Source organism: Humulus lupulus, chromosome 9 (genome assembly GCF_963169125.1).
Source record: "Humulus lupulus chromosome 9, drHumLupu1.1, whole genome shotgun sequence".
NCBI classification, from domain to species: Eukaryota; Viridiplantae; Streptophyta; class Magnoliopsida; order Rosales; family Cannabaceae; genus Humulus; species Humulus lupulus.
In genome coordinates, this window is record NC_084801.1 from 127,633,704 (window position 1) to 127,658,208 (window position 24,505).

The window sequence follows — 24,505 nt, forward strand, 5'->3', positions numbered from 1 at the left end:
TCAGCCGACCTTTACTTCATGCATTCATAAAATTTATCAATTTTATACAAGACTTACCCAATTTTTTGTAAAGACTGAGGATATAAAGGTGGGTGAAGTACTTCAAACATTTCATGTCGAGCCATCGAAATGCATTCAAGTAGTTGTTATATGTTTGAATATACATTGGGTTAGATGGAAGAGTGTTTTAGTGGAAAGGTAGCTAAAATCATGGGATCGTCAGTCTACTATAGGGTAGGGGACTCATAGGTGTCGGAAACTGTAGCGTCCCAGAATTTTACTTAGTTAGATAGTAGTAGTAGTAGTAGGTAGTAATAGCTTATAGTATGTTAGTTTTAGCGGATATTGGTTCAAGTCAGGATTTAATTGGATACTCATAGCAATAGTTATGGATTTTATAAGTTTAACCTATAATTTAGAAATATTAATTATAACATAAGGTTTAATTTTTTTAGTAGTTATGATTATTATAGTATATTATAGGTTTATGATATTAGTAGCATTGTTTGTGAAAAAGGGGGTGATTGCATAAGAATAAATTAATTATGATATTATTAAAAAGTGTTATGGATCGAGCCTATATAAAGCCCAAAAGCCCAATAAGATTTTGGGCTCAATAAATTTGAAATCAGCCTAGGGAATTAGAGTTTGTTATTTTATGGTTAGTTAAGATATTTGTGGATTAAGTTGTTATTTAAAGAATTAAATAGATTTTTCGCAACTATAGGGTACTGTAACTGCCGACCTATTTTTGACCCAGTTATATTATGAATTTCGAAATATAGTATTTCTAAAAAGTTGTAGATAATTGAATTAGCTTTCTAACAGTATAAAGATGGTCTAAATCAGAATCCTACAGCTCCAGTTATATTGATTTTACTATAAGTGAGTTTAGAGTTACGAGATTTAGGAAGTTAGAGGTTGGGATATTTTTTTATGTTAGATTATTCCTCAATTATTTAATAAAAATATTAATAAGATAATTTAGAGATATTTTATACAAAAGTTAGGATTCTATTTTATTTAAATTTAAATTTGGATTATAGTTAGAATGAAATTAATTAAGTTTAAATAAAAGAAAGATCTAGAAACTCTAGAACCTTCCAGAACCATTAAGAGCATGACACTTGTCATAATTATGTTTATTTAAGGATTTAAGTATTTTTTTAATAGGATAGTTTCACTCCTCAAACTCTATAAATAGGACCCTTCACTCAGCCATTTTATTCATTATTCAAGCACAGTTCAAAGCCTCCAAGCTGCTTAGATTATTCTTGAGAGAAACACTAGGGTTTTAGGATAAAAGCTTTACCATCTTAAGCTTTGTAAACACTTGGGTAGTGAGATATAGTGTGATTTCAATATCGAGGTGTAGAACGGTTCTAGTTTATCCAAGGTGTTTGAGTTCTTCAATTTAAGGTTCTTCTCAGTAAGTTTCTTCTTTGATGGTTTAGTTTTTTTTCATCTCTTTTCTTTAGAAACTCACCATTCTTTATGTTTATTTTTAGGAGTTCCAATCCCGCTCTTGTCTCCAATATTCCGGTTTTTAGTAAGGAAAATTAGGTAGTTCAGTAGTAGGATCTAGTTATGATATGGTTTATGTTTGTATGATCTAACATTTCAGGTACAATAAAGGGGTAAGTGTGTCTGGACCTAAGGTGTCCAATGATGTATGACAGACTACATCCAGTAGGCTCGGTTGCCAAAACTTTATGACGGACCTATGTTCGGTGTATGACAGACTTATGTCCGGCGTATGATGGACCTATGTCCGGCGTATGATGGACCTATGCCCGGTGTATGACAAACTTTTGTCCGGGGCTTAATTGCCACCCCTGTATAAACACTTATCTTTTTATTATATCTGACTTGTTATTATGACCCATAGTTACAATTATGATTATGATTATGACCTATGACCTATAGTTATGATTATGATCTATGACCTATGACCTATGACTTAGAGTATGACCTATGATTTATAGATTATGATTTAGAATTATGACTTAAGTTATGATATGATCTAGAGGTTTGTGTTGGTATGACTGTAACGACCTAAAATTACTAATAAGGCTTAAAGGCCTTGATTAGTATGTCGGGAGGGCATAATTGGTTTATGTGTGAATTTATTATTTTTGTGCATGATTCTGTGATAAGCATGCTTGTATGGTTATATGAATGTAAATGTGATTATATGCTATAATTGTGAGGATCACATTATTATGTGGGTAATTCTGCAGCATGCGACTTGAGGCGATCCTAGGGAGCTAGTTAGCGAGAAAGTCATAACGGGGCTTAATACTTGACTTGGGGTAAGTCAAGGGGTATTTCAGGTATTAGATGGTTATTTAGGTTATCGGGTTACAGAAATAAATAATTGGAGATATATTTGAGGTTAGGAAGCTTAGGTGGGAATACTGGGAAATTTTACCATTTTTCCCTTGGGGACGTTTCCGCTACCCCGAGCCTCGGGATTGACTTAATTACCTAAGGATAGACTAAGTAAAATACAAAACTCGGTAGAATCATAAAGAACCGACCTTCCCTCCTCTTTCTTTTCTCTCTCAAAGAAAAACCACAAGAAACTTAAGGAAAATTCAGTTGGAATTTAGTGGATTGAGCTGAAGTCTTGGAGGATTAATCTAGTGTTCAGCTGAGGAGTTTAACAAGAATTAAGGTAAGTCATAAGCTTTATGCATGGTGGTTAAATTCTGTGTTATGGCTGAGTTTTGAGGTGTTTATGGGTTTTGATATTGAAAGATTGAATTGAAGCTTGGAACTTGGGAGTTGGCTTAGAAATCTTTAAGAGAGTTGGTTCATCAAAGAAGGTAAGCTCCAATTCGTGATTGGGTGTTTGAATTCTGAGTTTTTATAACTGGTTTTAGCGTTCTTGAGTGTGTGAGTTTCAGAAATTGAAAAGGTGTTTTGATGAGCTTTTAGCTTAGGTTTTTGCTGGCTTGTGCTTCTAAAATCATGTAGGAATGTTTGTGATAATTGTGGTATATTATTGGGATGGTTTTGAGTGAGGTTTGAGAGTTTAAAATGGAAGTTTTTCTGGGTTCGAAGGGGTCAGGCTGCGGCATAGTTCTTGGTGAGCCGCAGCCTTCTGAAGCTGATGAATGTTGGAGATGGAGGGCGGGTCGCACCATGGTCTATGTAGGGCCGCGGCCCCTTTTTTGTTCTGAGCGTGGATGGGTTCTGTTTGGGGGCCATGCCGCGGTATAGGAAGCTTGAGCCACGACCCTTAAGGAAATTTGGGATTTTGGAATTTTAGGCATGGGAATTTAACCTAGGGTGCTCGGGATCGATTCTACTACCGTGTTTGGTGGAATTCAATGTTCCGGAGACTAGAACCTAATCTAGAAGCCCTTTTACAATTATTAATGGTATCCCTTATCTTGGTTGTGACTAGGTATAAGCTAGGGGCTCGGGAGTCGGATCGTGCTCAAGAGGCATCTCTCGTAACTAGTAAACTTGAAAATTAAAAGTAAGAAAACTGCACCCAGTTGTGACTTGATAATGGGACTAAGGGCTCCCTATCTTGTATGCTTATTGAAGGATGGTATTATGCCATGTGAATAGTAAACAAATGGCCCAAGAGTGCCAAAGTTTACACTAGCACACAGGGCATGGCTCAACCACTGGTAGCTGAGGACAGCTTATTATGCACTGAGCTCGGTTTAAGCAGGCCGGAGTCAGTGGGGTAAACATAGGGTGCGACCTAAGGTGTCGACCCTGATTATCATGTGATTTGATTGTTATTATTGATTGGTGGATTTTTCATGCTGAGTGTTGATTGGTTGAATCTTTGGTTGTATCTACGACTATGTGATTAGTGTGGTATGTTAAGTATATGATCATGCTTAAAGGGTTATTCAATTGTTATCATTGTTTGTTATAATGTTATGTTTTCTTGCTGGGCCTTGGCTCACGGGTGCTTCATGGTGTAGGTAAAGGCAAGGGCAAGCTTGATCAGCCCTGATTCGGAGAGCTCTGAGAGTAGAATGTACATGATCAGTTGCTCAGTCGCCACGGTTGAAGGGGAGACAGGAACGGGAAAACCATAAACGTCTGTTTTGCCCTTAGAGTGGCTAGTGGTTGTTTGTACTCTGGAAATTTTGTAAACTGACTTTTAAACGCTGTTCCTTTTGGGATCCCATGTGTAAAAATGTTTAGTTATATGAAATGTACCTTTTGAGACCAAAATCTTTTAACCCTAGCACATTAATGGTTTCAGTGACACATTTTTAACTAAATGACTTGATTAGCAAGTCCTGCACCTTTATAAGTACACAGTGTAGCGGTCTTGGATATCCAGGGCGTTACAATGACTTTTGTGAATTTATGTTTGATTACATGACTAACCCTTGTTTGTATTTTCCTTACTGGGCTTAGAAGCTCACTCCTTATGATGTTGTTATTTCAGGAAATTAAGGATAGAAAGGCTGGTGGCGAGTGGGACCTAAGAGCTTCGTGATGTATTCGTTGGGGACCATATAGTCGAGGAAGATCAAGCGGGACTATTTTTTTTATTTTATTAAAACATATTATTTTAAAAAAGTTTTATTTAAATATTGCTCATTTTTATGTTAAAGACAATTATGTTATTTTTTCTAAAAACCATGGCCATGTATTTATTTTCAAGTTTTTTTTAAAGTTTTTATGCAATAAAAGAGCAATATTTATGATTATGACCCAACACCGTGTTCTCGGTAATCTATGAGAAATTAGGGTGTTACAAAAACCTTCTCATTCACATATCAATTTATAGGATCGGCCTTGACAAAGGTTGAGAGGAAACAACTTTCCATTTCAACTGGTGAAGGTATGAAACAATCAATTTTTATGATATTGTTTTTACTTCATTTTGTAAGTGACCTTAAGGCTATGTTAGGTGGGGAATGATTAGAAAATATGAAAGGATGGGAAAAAATGAACAAGATAGAAGAATAAAATTAAAGAAAACCAAGCTATTGTGTGTCCTACATGCGATTGGTAGAAAGAGAGGAGAGGGAAAGAAAAGTGACAATTATTGCTAAATTAAAAAAGTTCGGCTTTAAACTACACGACTTACTTTATTTGTCTTCGGCTTTACCCATGTCATAAGATGTGAAATCGGAGGAAGACTTGTTTAACAATGAATACTTAGCAAAAATTAACAATTTCCCATAAGCCCAATTTTATATTTGGTAAATACTTGTTTAGTACACTGTGTTTTATCGAAATTGAAACCTAGAAGCCTCTGTTTTCATTATTGTCATTCAGTACCCTATATTTCCAAAAACTATGTAGTTAGGTACCCTCATATGCGTTATATTTTTAATATTCTTATATTGGTACCAATTTTAATGATTTATATAAATTTTAATTGTTTGCTTAATAAATTAAATGATTATTTGTAGCTGGTGCTAAATAATAATAATTAGATTAATTTTAGTTAAGAATAACGGAAAAAATGGTGAATTGAAAAAGTAACAAAACAATTAAAATGTTAAAAATTAACTTTAAATAAACATGAATTTTAATATAATTCATGGAAAAAATATATGTTCCAATTTGGACTAAAACCAAGATAACGTATATTTTTCCATGCTTAGTAATAATGACAGGCTTTGATTCGGTGAAACATCTGACCAAGACCCAATTCAACACAGATTTTACATGGTTTAGGTTATAAAACAGCCCTAGTACACGAGTCTTTAGTATTAGTGTTATTCAAGCTTCGTTGACCAAGCTTCAATGGAGGTTATTAGGCCAGTATAATTTGACCGACTTACAAATATGTCTAGCGTCTACGAAATAAGAAGAATAAATATAACCCTTTACAATGTGGTACCCTAGGCCTATCTATAGTGACTATGGATCATTAATATCATTAAGTGACTATCATTATAAACATTTCCCAATTATTTCGGGAGTAAATTAGCATCAACTAATTGTGGACTAATTAAGACCAGGGGCCAATGCGTTGTATCAAACGGGGCCAAATCCATGGAAAGCAAGCCACCAAATTTACGAGAGATGCGCCCCACACAATGTCTTTCTTTGGATGCATTTTTCCCATGTCTTATACGGTGTGTGAAAGGCCAATTATCGAGTGTACGAACTCCCTACCACTCGTAGAGGCACATAGCCAAACTCCCCATGATCGTTATGTTGTGGTGGCCCAAGGCTGCATTTATTGACACCTGGCGTTCGTACAATGCCAATAACATTATATTCTATTCTTGTTAATGTTAATGTTAATATTGTATTCATTTATGCATTTTTATTTATAATTCTATTAGGTGTGGCTACCCATGTCTATCATACCCATTGACATCCCTACTAATAAGTGTAAGATTAAATTCTATGTAGCAAAACATAATCTACTATAAAAAAAAACCTACATGAATCAATACATTATTATGAGGTGATATACGGGTACCCTTAATAAAACTAGTGTAATCACAAAAAAAAAAAACATACACACACATAATTTAATATCATTATTTGTAACGTTGACTCATGACACTGCTCGAAATAAATATATTGGTATGAATTGAAAGCCCGCTACTAAAAATATTGTCCAACATAATTGGAAAAATCAATGACAAAGTTTCAGGTGTTTTAAGTTTTTAAGATTTACAAAAATCTATGATTTTTTGGAAACGATTTATAGTAAATAATTTCAATTAATTAATGAACTCTACATTAACCAACCTCGGTTTAATGATAACAAGCAACTAAAAGGCCCAAGACATAATCCTTATGAAATTTTTGGGTTTTTGTTTTTTTAACTCCAACCTTCCTCACTCGATTTTCTAACATTTTCCCTCCTTTTTTGATGTACGATCGAACTAAACTTACAAATTGGAAGCTAAGGAATTTTTTTCCTACACCTAGGAATCCCTACCATTTTGTACACTGACCTAGTCCACGATTTTAGCTGACTATTTCACCCAGGCACTTTTCCATTTAACCCAAATCATGTACCAAAATCTCTACATAACTTGACACACTTTGGCCAAGGACAGAACCATTGTTCAGCCAAAATCACTCCCAAACCCTCATTCACTGCCATGGCATCCTCTGATAACTCCATCAATTCTTGCAATAGACAGGTTTTTCCAACACCACCTGTTTCACCTATCTCTATTTCAAACGACCACATCTTCGATGTCCGCCGAAGGAGCCAATGAAATACATTAACGAATTGTTGAAACAACTTGATGAGCAAGACTATGTGATCGGAAGCCTTAATGTTGAAAGACGAAGACTTAATGAGCACATTGACCAGCTGGAGAATGCTAGGATTGATTTCCAACACAAGTTGTAAGAGCTTCAACACGATAAAGAGGTTGTATCCGGTCGATTGCTTGAGAAGGAACAAGAGTGCCAACTTTTGTTAGAACGTTACCAGCAAGGTTTAGGAGAGTTCAAGAGTGAGGCTATGAACAGCTACTCGGACTTCCTGGACCTCTGAATTAACCAACTACTGCCAAACCAAAATAGCGCACCATATTGTAGTTAATAAACTTATCTATTAATGTTTTAGTTTGTTTATAGCTAAAAAAAACTACGTTCACGGGTATAGTTTCAAGCTTCTTCTCTTGTGTTCTTTAAACTTATTAAAGTATATGTAGGTGTGTGATCCACTTTTGTTTGACTCAAGCTAAGTTATGAGATCTTTTTTTTTTTTTTTTTTCTGTTTTCAACCTAGAACTTGGGTGTCCATTTTTTGGGTTTTCTCTCATCAAACACAAAACCGTTTCACCTTTTCCCATAAGATTTCTAAATCATGCATTAACTTTTGGAATGTATAGGAATTTAATAAATTTCTCCAACTTAACAAAATAAAATAACAACCCACATTATCAACTTTCACTAAAACTTGATCCACTAATATTAATAGACAATTTTGAGTAACTTAGGTTGATATTTAGTCTTGTTAATTTATCTAAACCGGTTCAAAATATGGGAAAAACCAACATGTCTTCATAAAAACCATTTATTCCATCAACCACCTTAGGGTCGATAGCCTTAATGTTGATAAAAATTGTATACATAACTGATGCATTGACTTAATACGTTTTGCTCAATAAGGCACAGTAACACTTCCAAGTGGGGAGAGAAAATGTTTACAACTGGTGATGGCTTACAAAAATTGTTTAAAAGTGGACACAATTTACTACTAAACACAGTGAAAATCCCATGGCTTGGTGTGGTGTTGGTTTCCAAGTTGAAGGCTTAATACTTCAACAATCTCTACTATCATAACTAATACATAGAATAAAATACACTTACTTAAAAACAAAAGCAATGATGCTCATCAGTCCCTTAAAATGGCCCAGGTATGGGCCGGGAGTTCTTGAGTGGTCCATTTCCCTGCTGGGTCCTTGTTAGGCCTGGATCATCCTTGGGAACATGCAAGGCCCATTAATCCATCCCACGTGTCCAGGGTAGAAAATATAGATAACACCATTGATTACCAAAGCCCTACCACCCGCCCAAGGGTGATGGGTACTTTGACTTAATTGAACTGACAATATTTCTTCTTAAGATTGTTGTGGTGAACGACCATATTTACTTTACTTAGATTTTAGAGATTTGATCACTTTTTGATGTCCCAAGCAAATGATAGATATTGTTTCGTATTTTGTATTATCTTGTTGATCAGTCTTGAACAGACCAATCATAATTAAATATATATATATGTAATTGATGTGACGTCTAAATATACAGTTCTCAATGGATTGATGACTATAGATTGTAAGTAATCTTATTTATCGTACTAAGCAATTATAAATATATATATATATCTTTTTACGCTTTGACTAAATTATTTTACACTCTTTAATAATAAAATTGAATACATAAAAATAATTTGGTTTTTTATCATATTTTCATTATTGTGGACAAAGGATTAGGATTATATATAATCATGATAAATTAATACAATCTAAACTATATTCTATTTTTTAAAATTTTGAAACTATCGTGCTTCACGTGTTATTTATCTCCACTTATATTTAATATTTATCCACAATAAAGTTATAATTGTTAGACATATTTAAATTTTAATTTAGTGTTATTTTTAATGATATATATGGGATGTATTAATTAACTGATATATTTATTTTTTTATTTTATTTTTTATTTTGTGATGCATTTAAATTTTCTACTGGTTTGTTAAAAAAAGTTGTTTGAATGGCTATGATTTTGGTTCCATTGTAGAAATTAAAAAAAAGCTACAAATCTTCTTTAATTATTTGCATTAACAAAATGTGGAAAAAAATTATGATTGGCAGATAATCACTATATCAAATAAAATAATAATCATAAATCAAATCTCAACCTCGTTACAATACTCTCTTTCTCTTATACTTGTTTACCATAAGCCAATATTTTCTATGTCTTTTCTTATTTGAAAATTGTAGACAAGGTAACAATTTTTGAGGAGATCGACACAACTCTTCACCATTATGACAACCATGCTGCTCCATCTCTAATAAGTCCTCATAATGAAACTTGGCACTTTCAATAACGCTGCATCTTAAAAGGTTATTATCTCCAACCAAAAACTCCAAAGCAACTGCTAGGCGCTCTGACTCGGTGTCAACCTACATAAACACTTTCAATAACACATGAAACAAAATTTTGACATATCTATGAGAAAAATTAAAGAAATGATATTATTTGGAAGACACACATTACCTCTTCATCAAAAAAAATTCCATTAACAATACTTTTCATGTACATTATCAGTAAAATACCACAATCAACGTCTCTAATCTGGGGGGGGGGGGGGGGGGGGGGGGGTGGCTCACACGGCCCTGAAATTACTATCAATTTGGAGAACTTCCATCTAGGAGGAAAGTAGGTAGGAATTTCAATTGAAAACAAATCGTCAAGCCATCGTAACTATTTCAATAATTAAGCTCTCATAAGTATTGAATAACAAATGATAACAATAGTAAGTTTTAAGCTTAACCATGAAAAACAAAATTCATTTATATAATCAGAAATATACCAAATCAGTAACTAACTCCTACTTCTGTATAAGTAGTGACAAAACTTCAACAGAATCCCATATCATTGCAATTTTTTTTAAAAAATTCATTATAACCAAAAACATGTTGTTATTCACCATGTCCATCACCGAAACAACTACCTAAATATAGGGACAACATAACAATTATTAGGATAAACAAGACAAACATTTAAAAGGGCTAAAATGATATTTCAAAAACAAAATAAACATGTTCTACCTCCCCAATCTGTGCAATCAATTTTTTCCATGATTTGTCTACCACCTGCTCAGCTCTTTTGCCAAAATTTGAAAATAAAGAATGTCGCATGCACTATAGCTCATAACCATAAATAATGAACTTAGTCAAAATTAAAATTAAGATAAATCCAACTAAACACAAGATTCACTTCAACATACATGTCTGCGAGAAAAACTAGGGAGAAACAATTGGCCACCAACTTTGTTCAACTCCAATTTTTGCAAACTATTAAAAGATAATACAATAAGCATCAATTATCTGCCAAATGAAAATGAAAACCAATCAATTAATACAAATAATTGTTATAAAATATAACCATTGAAAAAGAAAATTAAAATTCTAAATAAAACTATAACCTTTCTATCCACATGAAATTCTGGCTTCGAACTTAACAAATGTACCCGTTCCAAACTATAAGTTGTTGTCTCCAGCAACACCTCACTTACAAAATTAGAAAATACATTAAATTTTATATAAATGCAATCATTGCCAAAAAAATGATACACAATATATATATCTTATATATTAACAATGCATACCTTCCAATCATTTCAGGACCAAACAGGTATAACACCAATTTGAAATTTTCTTCACTCAAGGAATCACGCAAATTGAATGCACCAACCTTCAAACCATCGCTACTCTTATATAATCCAATCATATTAAAAAATTCTCCTTTCATTGAACTCGCCTTACCAATGCTCTTTCGTTTTAGTCTGTCAACTTCACTAAGTTCATCATAACATTGCTCTCTCAAAAAATTCAAGGTTCCATATTTCTTTTTCTCAACTCTAGGAACAATCTTTGACTCAACAATCATAGGATCAAAATTCCTAACACGAGTAACATAAGAAGGCAACTTCAAAAATTCTACATCTCCACTAAAATTTCTCACAATTAAATTTGATTCACCCCCACTAACCCTCCCCAAATTTCTACCACCTACTTCGATACTTTCCAAGTTTGCATCACAACTCCAACATGTATGAAGCTTCAATTTTAACACATCTATCTCTAAATCTTTTACCCTATAACATAGTCCGCTTATGTTGGAAACATCATTTCTACTCAATTCTTGTCCCATCTCGTCCTCTCTTACTTAAAAAAATATATATAACTACATATTAAAACTTAATTAAAAGTCTTCAACAAAAAAATCAAATCACCTTAACATCATATGAGAAGTTTATTAATAAAAAAATATTTTTTTTACATAAAATTAAAACACAAAAAAACACATACCTCACAAGAACCTAATCCCCCATTTGTATCAACCCACTCAAGCATCCTATTAGTTTCATACTCACACCACCAAGATATAGGATATAGACTTCTGTCTACGAATAGGACACTATATCGCACATGATCCAAAAAAATAACCTATCATTTAATATAGAAACACACTATTATTAAAAAAAATATAAACTGAAAAATGGATTCACATTACGTAATACCAACACTTTTATAAGTTGTCATTTACTAACCTGCAAAAAATATAGGCAACCACAAACAAATTTTGATCTCTTCCTCTTGAATCCAAACAAACCCATTACAAGAAACTTAAATGACATTGAAGCCCAATTAATTCTTCTAACAATAGCTACGTCATTAATAGCTAATATTGAAACCTCATACTCTCGAGCAACATAAACTGTTAAGTATCCTATCCCCCTTACAATTGATGGATGAATTCCATATCAGTGTTGCCATTACACTTCAACTTCTGCTCTAACAAACTTAATAGTATCATATCCCCCTTACAATAATCATACTTCAAATCTATTAGGTGTTCCCCACCATCATAAATGCCGATAACATTAGAAAATAAATTAAATTCAAAATACCCTCACCTAAATTAAAATTATCAACCAACCAATTAATCAAATTTCTTCTCAAACTACACTTTCTTAAACTTAGTAAGTTGCCAAAACTAATTTCTTTAACTAAACTTTTCTGCTCGCTATTAAAATGACTAATGACAGAGACAACTCTACTTGGAGAGCATCGACTCGAAAACAATGCTGACTCTCCTGAATTAACTTCGGAATGTGAATTCATAACATAGCTGCAACAAAAAAAAATTAGTCATCAATATTACACCCACTCAACTATACTTGCAACGAAATTTTTTTATCAACACAATAAAACCTTAACAAATAATGGAATTATAATTTCACCACATTAAATTATTCATATAGCTTCAGAAACTATACGCAATGCATATACAACGTGATACAAAATAAGATGTGATTATAATTTCAATGCTTCCTAAACTGCTAACTAAAAAGTTTGTATTAATATTGAACCAAACAAATCACTTGAATAAACTACTGCCCATTATAACACAATAAAGACTAAAACTTCTACTAAAGATAATTCAAATTTATCAGATAATATAACACATTAATGCTTAGTGACAGAAGAACAGAAGAAAAAATAATTAGCTACTGATTCTCATCAACGGAAATGAACATACACAAGGTTTATATATACAAGTCTGTTGCAAAACATAACCAACTGACTCAACAAACTCTGTAATAGAAAACAAATTTGTATATCAGTAACTACTCAACACTTAGTCTAAAAATTAACCTAAAATAATCCACTAAAAAAAAAAATTTCCACAATAATCAGCACCCACACAACAAACAATTAAAATGATTCAAATTGTAAATAACTCTCCAATAAAGACATTCTCATGCCTATAAAATTACACTGCTTACTTAACAAACATACCCATAAATAATAGACACACTATTTTTTTTTTTTACAGATCTACTGAAATACTAATTCACTATAACAGTGCAAACGAAAAACATAAAATAAAACTTAAGCCTCGTTCTATTACCGATTCCAACGATCACTCGTTTACATTGAATACTGCTTCTCTAACCTACCTTCTACTGCTCAAAAAACCAAATGATGAACACCGGAGCCAGAGGAACACCCCCATTGCAGGGAAAAAAAACCCAAAGAAAATTGACCTCACCTTCGGAACATGTTAAAGTTACTTTACCAATTTACACATTAAAATAATATAAAAATAGTACAACACCACATGACACACAGCCGGTAGCCAATTTTAGCTAAATTCATTACCCCTATTACTAATTTTTCAAATCTAAACCGTTGATTTAGTCTGTTGACGCCGTTTTTCATCAACTTAAATTATAGAGCAATTAAACAATGTAAACTATGAAGCGAATGAATAATGAAGAAAGACAAGAGGGTTTTAACGTGGTTCAGCAGTTTGCCTAGTCCACGAGTCTATGTTATTAAGACTTAGAGATTCCTGGAAATTCTTCAAAGATGAATTACCCAGAGCTTTCTCTCAAGCAGTCAGATATCAATCCTTTACAAGTGGTCATTCCTCCTCTATTTATAGGGGAGGTTACAGAGTTCATTCCCACATATTTCAGGAAGATATTTTGTATATCAATTTAAATAATGATATTAAATGCAATATCTCCTATATACATGGAAACGTCCCATAAGAATCGGGAACAGATAACAGACTAAATGGTATCCCTTAAATATTGGGATCATACAACAATAAATATGTTCACACGAAACGGGCTATCTCAGGTGAATCATCAGGTCTTCGAGATCAGCAATCGGCATTGTGGCTGTCAAGACTTATGGAACTGTTACGAGCTTGCCACCCCACTTCAGGACATGCTCAGAGTAGATAAACATGGTTGAAGCTATCACACTCGAGCTTTCACTTCCCAAGCTTGGACTGTTTAATCTGAAGACTATCGGTAACTGATGTATCCCAATGTCGTGCCATTTCGAACTCAGAAAGTATCCCAAGGTTACACATCTTCGAGGTCGTTGTTTTACTTCAGAGATTTTATAGCTGGACCATACAATGTTCCCATACATTTCGAGCTCACACTTGACGAGCCTAGTTTTTGAGGTCATAACCTCTGGTCTCGAAATTTGGGTGTAACATTTTTCCCCCTCAAAAGTATCAGTTCGAATCCTATGAGAAGGAAACTTTTGAACTGCTCATCTTGGAAACTGTACCATAAAAAATACTTGAGTGTGGACACACGTCAGCCGAGTATTGGCCAATCAAAGTACTTGAGTACCTTGGAAACCTTCCCACGTTCATTCGCCTGCCACTCTTTATGGTACTATCATTTCACAGGTCCCTGGCCGTCGGATCTGATACGGAATCTGGCCAGCCAATGGCCCAGATTAATTCAGCTTTTTGCATTCCCATGGGTCTATAAATATGTCTCCACTTGTCTTCCCCATTTTACTTTCATGTTCAAGCTTTCGCAGAGAGAAAAGAAGGAAAAAACCAGAAAATTTTACCCAGTTCTTGCATGTTCTCCAAGCCAAGAAGACAGAGCAGTGTTGGCCTCTTCGACTTCGTGAGGTCGTTTTTGCAACCGCTCATTCGGTCATCAATCTCTCTATTTTCGCTGACTGCATTGCGTAAGTTTCTGTTCATAGCTTCGCATGCCTGTATGTTTTTCGTGCATGTTTATATTGTTGTACTGTTGGTTCCCTCGCTAGTTTTGCACATTAGAGTGTTTCAGTAAAGATTAGTCTTAAGTTCTAATATCGTGAGTTTCAAACCCAGATCATGCGTAGAAGACCCAAACATGGTTTTTTTACTGAGTTTTTGAATTTCGGATGACATATCTTGTACACCAAGATATTGAGTACAAAATTAGGGTTTTATAAATTGCACATTTCCCAAAAATATTGTTTTTTGAGTAACCAGCGACTTTTTCCCCTGAATATCGGGATCTTCGAAAATAAATCCACTTTCTTTTTTCTTTGTGAAATACATGCTCCGAGACTGGCCTCGTCTTTTGGACCGAGTTTTCCTTGTAGCCTCGATCATTCGAGCTTAGATCATCCTGATTTTCATTCTTAATTTCTTGTTTGTCTGGCCCTCACCCTTTTTTCTCTTGCTAGATGCCGCAGAACTCAAAAAAGCGGTGGGGGTCAAAGCTTGCAATTCCTTATTCACCGAAGACTCCGAGCCCGGAGTCACCCTTCTCCCGGAGCCAGCGTCTGATCCGGGAGCACCAACTAAGGCACGAGCAAGAAGATACCTGAGATCACTTTCGACGTCAAATTGACGAGGTCGAGGATGGAAAAATGAAGAGACTCAGGGTCGCCACGTACCTAGATCCAGACTCCGAGCCCAGACCAATTCCAATCGATCCCACTCTTCGAGTGATAATAGCCTTCAAGTCTGGGGACCTCCAATTTTCACTGATGGGAGAACCATCAAACCCCCCTTCTACCTCGTAGGCAACCTCCATTCCTACCTCGAAGAGAGAATTCTTCGAGGTCGAGCACTACTGGAGCTCGATTTCTTCATTAGGGCAGATCTTTGACATCTTGGCCCTCCACAACATTGGATTATCGGGCTCCCTGAGGTGTCGAGCTCCGACATCCCACGAGCGAAGTTTCCATGCCCCGGGAGATGGGAACCCCGACAACAAGCTGAAGTATGCGACCTGGAGCCTGGAACACATGAGGGCAGGGGCTTTACTGCCCTTAAAGCCCTTTTTCAAGAACTTCTTGGAATTTGTTGGGCTTGCCCCTTTCCAGCTCAACACCAATTCCTACAGGGTTTTGTCTGCCCTAAGGTCGCTTTACCATGAGCTAAAGTGGGAAGGACCTTCGCCACATGAGATTCTATATCTCTTCTGTTTGAAAAGCAATCTCTCCCGAGCTCAGGGAGGCGACGACTTCTATTATCTTTCGAGCTATCCCAAGGAGAAGAACCTCTTTGAGGATCAACCCAACCATCCCCCAGATTTCAAGAAGGCTTTCTTTTGGACGGATGGCTTGGCTCCTTCAAGACACTATTCGTTCAGGTGAATTTGTAAGTACTTGAAAAATTTCTTCTTTTTGTGTTCGAGTTTTTGTTTAAGCTCGCACTTAGTCATAATATGTTCATTTTTCCAGCCAACTATCATCGTCCCACCCCCACCAAGGAGATGAAAGAGCATAAGGAGACTTTGCTCCAACTTCCCTACGCCAGGCGCTCCCTTTCTTATCTTCTTCATGAAGACATGCTCTGAGCCTATGACCTCCTGGAGAAGGATCAGTCTACGTTCGACTGCTCCAACAAAAAATATACCAAGTGGGAGTTAGTGACTCTCCCGAATGGCAGCCTTCCTCTGAGGAGAAATGCTAAGCTGCCATCCCCAGCTCGACGTCGTAGGAGTCCGCAATCGGGGAATGAAGCCAATGACGAGGCCTCGAGCTCGAGTGACAGAGGTACGATCATCCTTAGCTCGGTCTTGTGGTCTCCCTCACTACTTAAGCATAAGCCCAACATATTAGTGTTGTGTAAGGATGATAGGGACCATTTTTATGTATGGTCTTGGGTAGATGAGAGGGTTCATAGGTTTGATAGTTGGCTCGGGAAGTATGACACTATGTATAGTCTGAACGAGGTATGAAACAGAATAGCCGTTCAATATGGGACAAACAACTATAGAGACCTTTCAAGGTTGACTTCCACTTATAGGGATGGTACTCCCCCTGCCTCCTCTGAAGATGGGGGAATTACGTGGTCGTCGAGCACGAGCTCGGGGGAGAGTTCCAGTTAGGTTTCTCTCTACTTGTCTTTTTATTCTTTGCATGCCTGCATCATGCTAACTTTTTTATCTTGGAATATCTCATAATGTGGTGTAATTGTGCAGGTGCTATGGATTCCGACCTTGACACTGTGCTCGCTAGTGGCGAGGGGGCCTAGAGGAGTAAGCGCCCGAGGGGCTCGCGAAAGTCGGACCGACTCGGCAAGGTCCTTAAGAAGACCGAGAAGACTCCTCCTCCACCAGCTCCAACTGTTACGAGCCCAGCTGTGGATCCGACTCCTCAGGTCGAAGCGTCCACTGCAGTCGAGCTCTAACCTCCTCCGATCATGGTTCATTCAACTCTTGGCCCACCTCCGAAAAAGCCCTTGGCCTCCACAACACGCATGCTGTTAATTTCTACTCACGTCAATGAGTATGTAATTGACAATGCTGCCGGGACCCACGGGGCTACACTTGGCTCGGACATTCTATCCCGAGTGGGCCAAAGCTTTGGTGGCTTCGACGCCCCTCAGTGGCAGCTTTGAACAACGCTCGAGACTGTAATATGCTTTATGACAAGAGTATCGAGGTTACTGCTGCGGTAACTTCCCTCATCTTATTATTAGTTGTACTTGTACTCAGTGTATGTTCTAATTTGATTTCTATGTGTGTCAGGCTCCTGCTGTCTCTGCTCAGCTTAATTATAAGTTGAATAATGAGGTCCATTCGAGCAAGTCTTATGCCCAGGAGTCGAAGGATCTCCAACGCAAGCTTAGTGACGAGCTCAAGGCCGCAAAGGCAAAGATGAAGGCTGAAGCTGAACAACTAAAGGCCAAGACAGCCGAACTCGAGAAGGTGAATTCCTGGCTCGCGGAGCTTAAGAAGATTAATGCCAAGCTTGAGGAGGAGAAGGAGGCCACTTTCAAGATTATTGAGGGCGAAAAGGCTCGTCTCCTTGCAGTGTTTAAGGAGAAGAAGGATCGGGCGGTTGACCTGGCCATGTATAGGATCTGGGCCAGTAGTGCCGATCTCGATACCAGCTTCTTAGGCTCTTTCGAGGAAAAACTCGTGGCCAAGTTACAGGCTCGGCTCGTTGCGGAGGATGCTGCTCGGGAGGAGGCAGAGAGGGCCAAGGAGGATGCTGAGAAGGCTAAGGAGGATGCTCCTCCCTCTTAAGTCTCTACCTGGGGATGCGTCCCTTTAAATCTTTTATAATAGCTTTTATACTCTGTTTTTTTATGCCCCTAGGGCCAAGACAATTTATAGCTCGTTTAAGAGCTATTTTTTCTTTTGTTCACAATATTTATGATACCGCTTTTGACTTTACTTTAATATTGCTTTACATTTCCTAAGATGACATATTTCACGCAATTTATATTAAAGAGTCCTTATGTCTGTTTATTCTTACAAACATGTGGCGGATTTTTAAGCTCAAGTTTCGATGCATTCATGCATAGTTTATTTGACATATCCGTGTCCGATCTCGTTATTTGTCAAGGTCAAAAGTTACTTTTACCATGCACCCGAAGGTACTTATATGGCGTGTAACGTAGGTGGTTTAGTTATATCTTGCCTTTTTAGTCACTTTTCCTCATCCTTGGTTAGCTCCCCAAGGTTATGAGGTCGAAACTATCTTTTTGCAAGATACCCCAGCCTCGATCTCAACTTAGCTTGAAGTAGGTTATGTTCCAACTTACTGTCGATTAGTTTTAGTTGGTTCGTTCCAAACCTATTCAGGTCTTGTTTGGTTTGTAATCCATACACTTATATTCTTGATCTAGTTATATCTAGATCGCGTATTTGGTTATATCCAACTTATCTTGGCTCACGCATTTTACATCCAAACACTTTTATTTTTTAATAATTTGGTTATGTCCAAACTATCTTAGGTCGCGTATTTGGTTGTATCCAAACACTTATATGCTTTTAATAATTTGGTTATGTCTGAACTATCTTAGCTCGCATATTTGGTTGTATCCAAACACTTATATTCTTTTAATAATTTGGTTATGTCCAAACTATCTTAGCTCGCGTATTTGGTTATATCCAAACACTTTTATGCTTTTCGTATATGTCCAAATTATCTTAGCTAGCGTATTTGGTTGTATCCAAACACTTATATGCTTTTAATAATTTGGTTATGTCCAAACTATCTTAGCGCGTGTATTTGGTTGTATCCAAACATTTATATGCTTTTAATAATTTGGTTATGTCCAAACTATCTTTGCTCGCGTATTTGGTTATATCCAAACACTTTTATGCTTTTCGTATATGCTATTTTATTTTTTCAAGTCGACGATATATATATACCACTAATGCTCCCTTAATATCCTATGAGTGTGACCATAGGTTATTAAATCAAGAGAGTTTGCAAAAAATACAGCATAATCAAACGAAAACGAGGTTTATTCAAAATTGAACAATTTATTAACAAAAACATAGGAAAGATAAACAAACATGGTTACAGGTGTCATTGTTCCTATACTATTGATAGTAAGGTCGCAAATGTTCGCTATTCCATGCTCGTGGTACCGAATTCCCATTTAGTCTTGCCAACTTGTAGACGCCAGGTCGGATAACTGATTCGATCTGATAAGGTCCTTCCCAGTTAGGCCTAAGCACGCCAGCAGTTGGGTCCAGCCTTGCCAAGAACACACGCCTCAGCACCAAATCTCCCACTCTTAATTTTACTATCTCGAACCCTTTTATTGAAATATCGGGTAGCTCGCTGTTGGTATGCATCATTTTTTAAGTGTGCCTCGTCCCTTCTTTCTTCAATCAGGTCCAGACTTACTTCGAGCTGGGATGGGTTCGAGGCTTGATCATAAGCGTGGGTTCGAATGGTGTGTATTTTGACCTCAATTGGTAGCATAGCTTCGCATCCATAAGCCAGAGAAAAAGGGGTGTGTCCTGTTGAAGTACGGGCTGTGGTTCGATATGCTCACAAAACTTGGGGCAATTCTTCGGGCCATTTTCCCTTAGCTTCTTCCAACTTCATCTTCATAGAACTCTTCAGGGTTTTATTTACCGCCTCGACTTTGCCATTCGTTTGAGGATGGGCCACAAAGGAGAAGCTTTTTATTATCCCATTTTTCTCGCAAAAGCTGGTAAACAAGTCACTATCGAATTGAGTACTGTTATCAGACACTATCTTCCTTGGCATCCCATATCGGCAGATGATATTTTTTACGACAAAGTCCAAGACTTTTTTCGAGGTAATTGTCGCCAGAGGCTCAGCCTCGGTCCACTTCGTAAAGTAGTCTACTACGACTACTGCGTACTTGACTCCGCCTTTGCCAGTTGGCAATGAGCCTATGAGGTCGATTCCCTAGACCGCAAATGGCCATGGGGAGATCATCATAGTTAGCTCGGAAGGTGGAGCTCGAGGGGTTGTGGCGAACCGTTGACACTTATCGCATTTCTTGACGTAATCAAATGAATCTGCTTTGATGGTAGGCCAGAAGTACCCTCGGCATATGATTTTCTTGGATAGGCTATGCCCCCTAGTGTGGTCTCCACAGAATCCTTCATGAATCTCTTCTATGATCTTCTTAGCCTCGGGTGGAGTCACACAGAGTAAAGGCATAGAGTATCCTCTTCTATATAGCCTTCCATCCACAATGGTGTACCTAGGAATCTGATACATCAGTTTTCGAGCCTTGGTCCGTTCAGCTGGGAGAATGCCAGTTTCAAGGTACTCAATTATCGGGGTCATCCAGTTTGGCTCGGAGTTTATCATGCAAACATCTTCCTATTCAGGCTCGGTTATACTGGGTGTCGATAGATGTTCGATTGGCATGACATTCAGCTTGTCGACCTCGGTGGACGTGGCGAGCCTGGCTAAGGCGTTTGCATTCAAATTTTTCTCTCGGGGAACCTGTTCTATCGTGTAAAATTTGAAATGCTCGAGTGCTGCCTTCGCTTTTTCTAAATATGCAGCCATTCTCGTCCCACGAGCCTAGTATTCCCCTAAGGTTTGGTTGACCACCAACTGGGAGTCACTGTAGCAATGTATCACCTTAGCCTTGAGTTCCTTGGCTATTCGAAGTCCTGCCAGTAGAGCTTCGTATTCAGATTCGTATTTGACGCTTCGAAGTCAAATCTCAAAGCGGAGTGAAATCGACTTCCTGCTAGGGTGATCAGTATTATTCCTGCCACCGACCCATTTTCATTAGAAGACCCATCAACATAAAGTTTCCACAGCTCGCGGGTTGGGGTTATAACTTCATCGTGAGTCACTCTAGTGTATTCCACTATGAAGTCTGCCAGGGCCTGCCCTCTTATGGTTGTCCTCGGATGGTAGGTGTTCTTGAATTGTCCGAGTTCAACGGCCCATTTTAGTAATCGGCCAGAGGCTTCTGCTTGGATAAGACTTGTCTTAGTGGTTGATCGGTCAACACATGGATGGGATGCGCCTGGAAGTAAGGCCGGAGCTTTCGAGATGAGTGGATTAGGCTGAGAGCCAACTTCTCCATTAAGGAGTATCTCGATTCTACCCCCAGTAACCTCTTGCTGACATAGTATACAGGCTTTTGCACCTTCTGTTCTTCTCGGACGAGCACGGCGCTAATGGCGTGCTCGGTCGTAGCAAGATATAGGTACAAAACTTCCCCCGTGATAGGTTTCGACAAGATGGGAGGCTCCACGAGGTGCTTCTTGAGCTCCTAAAAAGCTAGCTCGCATTCTTTTGTCCACTCGAATTTTTTGCCTCCCCTCAAAATGTTGAAAAATGGAAGACAGCGGTCTGTAGATTTCGAGATAAACCTACTTAGTGCTGCCATTCGCCCAGTCAAACTTTGGACATCCTTATGCTTTCGAGGTGAGGACATATCAATTAAAGCATGGATCTTGTTTGGATTAGCTTCTATTCCCCGGGCGTTTACAATGAAGCCTAGGAAATTTCCTGACGATACTCCAAAAGAGCACTTCTAGGGGTTGAGCTTCATGTCATACCTTCGTAACATGGCAAAGCACTCTTCAAGGTCATCCACATGGTTACTGTTATGTTTAGATTTAACCAACATATCGTCAACATAAACTTCCATGTTATTACCTATCTGTTCGGAGAACATCATGTTTACGAGTCATTGGTAAGTGGCTCTAGCATTCTTTAGTCCGAATGGCATGACATTGTAGCAATACAGTCCTTTTTCTGTCACAAAACTCGTATGCTCTTGGTCTGGGGCATGCATGGCGATCTGGCTATATCCATAATAAGCGTCCATGAATGACATAAGTCCATGCCCAGTTGTGGCATCTACAAGTTGGTCGATCCGAGGTAGGGGGAAGCAGTCCTTAGGTCAAGCCTTATTGAGGTCTGAGTAATCAATACAGGTCTTCCATGTCCCGTTAGGTTTCGGAACTAGCACTGGGCTGGCGACCCAATCGGGGTAGAAGGCATCTTGTATGAATCGATTTGCCTTTAACCTATCGACCTCTTCCTTTAGGGCCTTCTTCCTGTTGTCATCCAGGAGCTTCGCTTTTGCTGCTTCGGGGGAAAGCTTTTGTAAATATTTAAAGTGTGGCTTACCACATTTGGATTTATCCCTACCATGTCCGAATGTGACCATGCAAAAACATCTTGGTTCTTTTTCAAAAATCAAATTAATTGCTATTTCGTTTCTTCTGGAAGGTTTTTCCCCACCTTCACTGTCTTCGGGGGGTCTACTTCTTTGAGCTTGACCTCTTCGAGCTCTTCTAATGGCTCGAGGTCGGCTCTTTCCTCTATTCTCAGATCAATTTCTTCATCTATCTCGAAGACCGTCCCATCCTTATTCTGAATTATGACAAGTGTTTATGCACTTGTGTGTCTCTTTCCTCTAATGGAAATGCTATAGCATTCCCTTCCTGCGAGCTGGTCTCCTTTCAGCGTTCCGATGCCACTAGAAGTTGGGAACTTGATGGCCAAGTGCCTCATAGAAGAAACTGCCCCCATCCCTACTAGGGCGGGTCTCCCGAGCAGCATGTTGTAGGCCGATGGTAGATCCACTACTACGAATTCCATCATCTTGGTTGTCGAGACCGGGAAGTCTCCCAAGGTTACCGGGAGTTCGATGGATCCCATACATGCAATCCCTTCTCCTGAAAAGTTGTGCAATGTCATTGCACAGGCCTTTAGGTCACGAAGCGTGAGTCCCATCTTTTCTAGGGTGGCCTTATAGAGGATATTCACTGAGCTCCCGTTATCAACCAGGACTCGGTGAACCCTCTTGTTCACGAGCTGAAGGGTGATGACCAGTAGGTCGTTGTGAGGAAACTGCACATGAGATGCATCGTCCTCAGTAAAAGTGATAGGTTGAGATTCAACCCTCTGCTGTTTTGGAGCTCTGGGTTCGGGTTCGTAAGGGGACCCGTCGCCAGTTTTCAGCTCATTCACGTATCGTTTCTGGGCATTCCTGCCCGATCCCACAATATGCGGTCCCCTCGAGATGGTTACGACATCTTCTCCATCAATCGGAGGGGGTCGCTCGTCCTCCCTTGCTCGGGAGTTGCTGTTCTAGGCAGGTGGTGCTGCTGCTGCCCTCTGGCTGGTAGAAGCCTGATTGGGGTTTTGATTCCTTACATATTGCCTGAAATATCCTCTCGAGATCAGGCCTTCAATCTCGTCTTTTAGTTGCCTGCATTCATCAGTTGTGTTCGATATCTCTATGGAATCTGCAGTATTTGCTGGAGTCTCTCTTTGCTTTATGGTTTCTCATGGGGTTTGGACGCCTAAAAGGGACCTAGTTTTCATTAGCTAGGTAGATATTCTCCCAAGACTCATTCAGCTCGGTGTACACTTTGTACACGGAGAAATATCGTTCCCCTTTCTTCTTCTTTCCCTCTTCCGCCTCTGGATTATTCCCTTCATTCTTCTTTCTTTTAGAAGGGTTATCCACAAGGGGCTTTGAGGCCGTAGGATCTGCCGAGGTCGAAGCAGAGTTTACGTTTGTTGTGGTAGTTACGGGCTGAGAGGCCATATTCAATGCTGACCTCGCCTCTTCTACATTAACAAACCTCTGAGCTCGTCATTGAACTCGGTTAAGGACTTCACGGGTTTCCTCTGCATATCTTCCCAGAGAGGGCTTCCAGGCATTACCCCAGCTCGGACAGCCATCAAATGACCGTTGTCATCTACGTCACGAGCTCGGGCGACTTCCAAATTGAACATTGTAAGGTAACTTTTCAATGTTTCATTCGGCTGCTGTCGGACATTGATCAAGGCGGACGCCTCGGGCCTTATTCTAATCATGGCTCTGAATTGCTTCTTGAAATCTCTAGATAATTGATCCCAAGAAGCAATTGAATGCCTCTTATATTTTTTGAACCAGTTTTTTGCTGGTCCTGTGAGCAAGGCTGGAAACAGCATGCATCTGAGCTCATAGCCCACGTTACCCGCTCTCATAATTGTATTGAACGTACTCAAGTGACTGTATGGATCGGAATTCCCATCAAATGGTGGGACATGAGGAATTCGGAATCCTTGAGGAAACGGGGTGTTGGAAATATGGGGGGCGAAGGGCTCGAGTTCCTCGTTGAACTCTTCGTCCAGATCCCGACCTCATTCATTTTGTAAGAGCCTGAACGCTCTTTCTAGTTGTTCGATCCTTTCTTGGACTTGATCCACGGGGGGTCTGACTTGAAACTGGTTATCGTTGATCACAATTCCAGCTTCGCGCCTCCGCATAGGATTCTTGC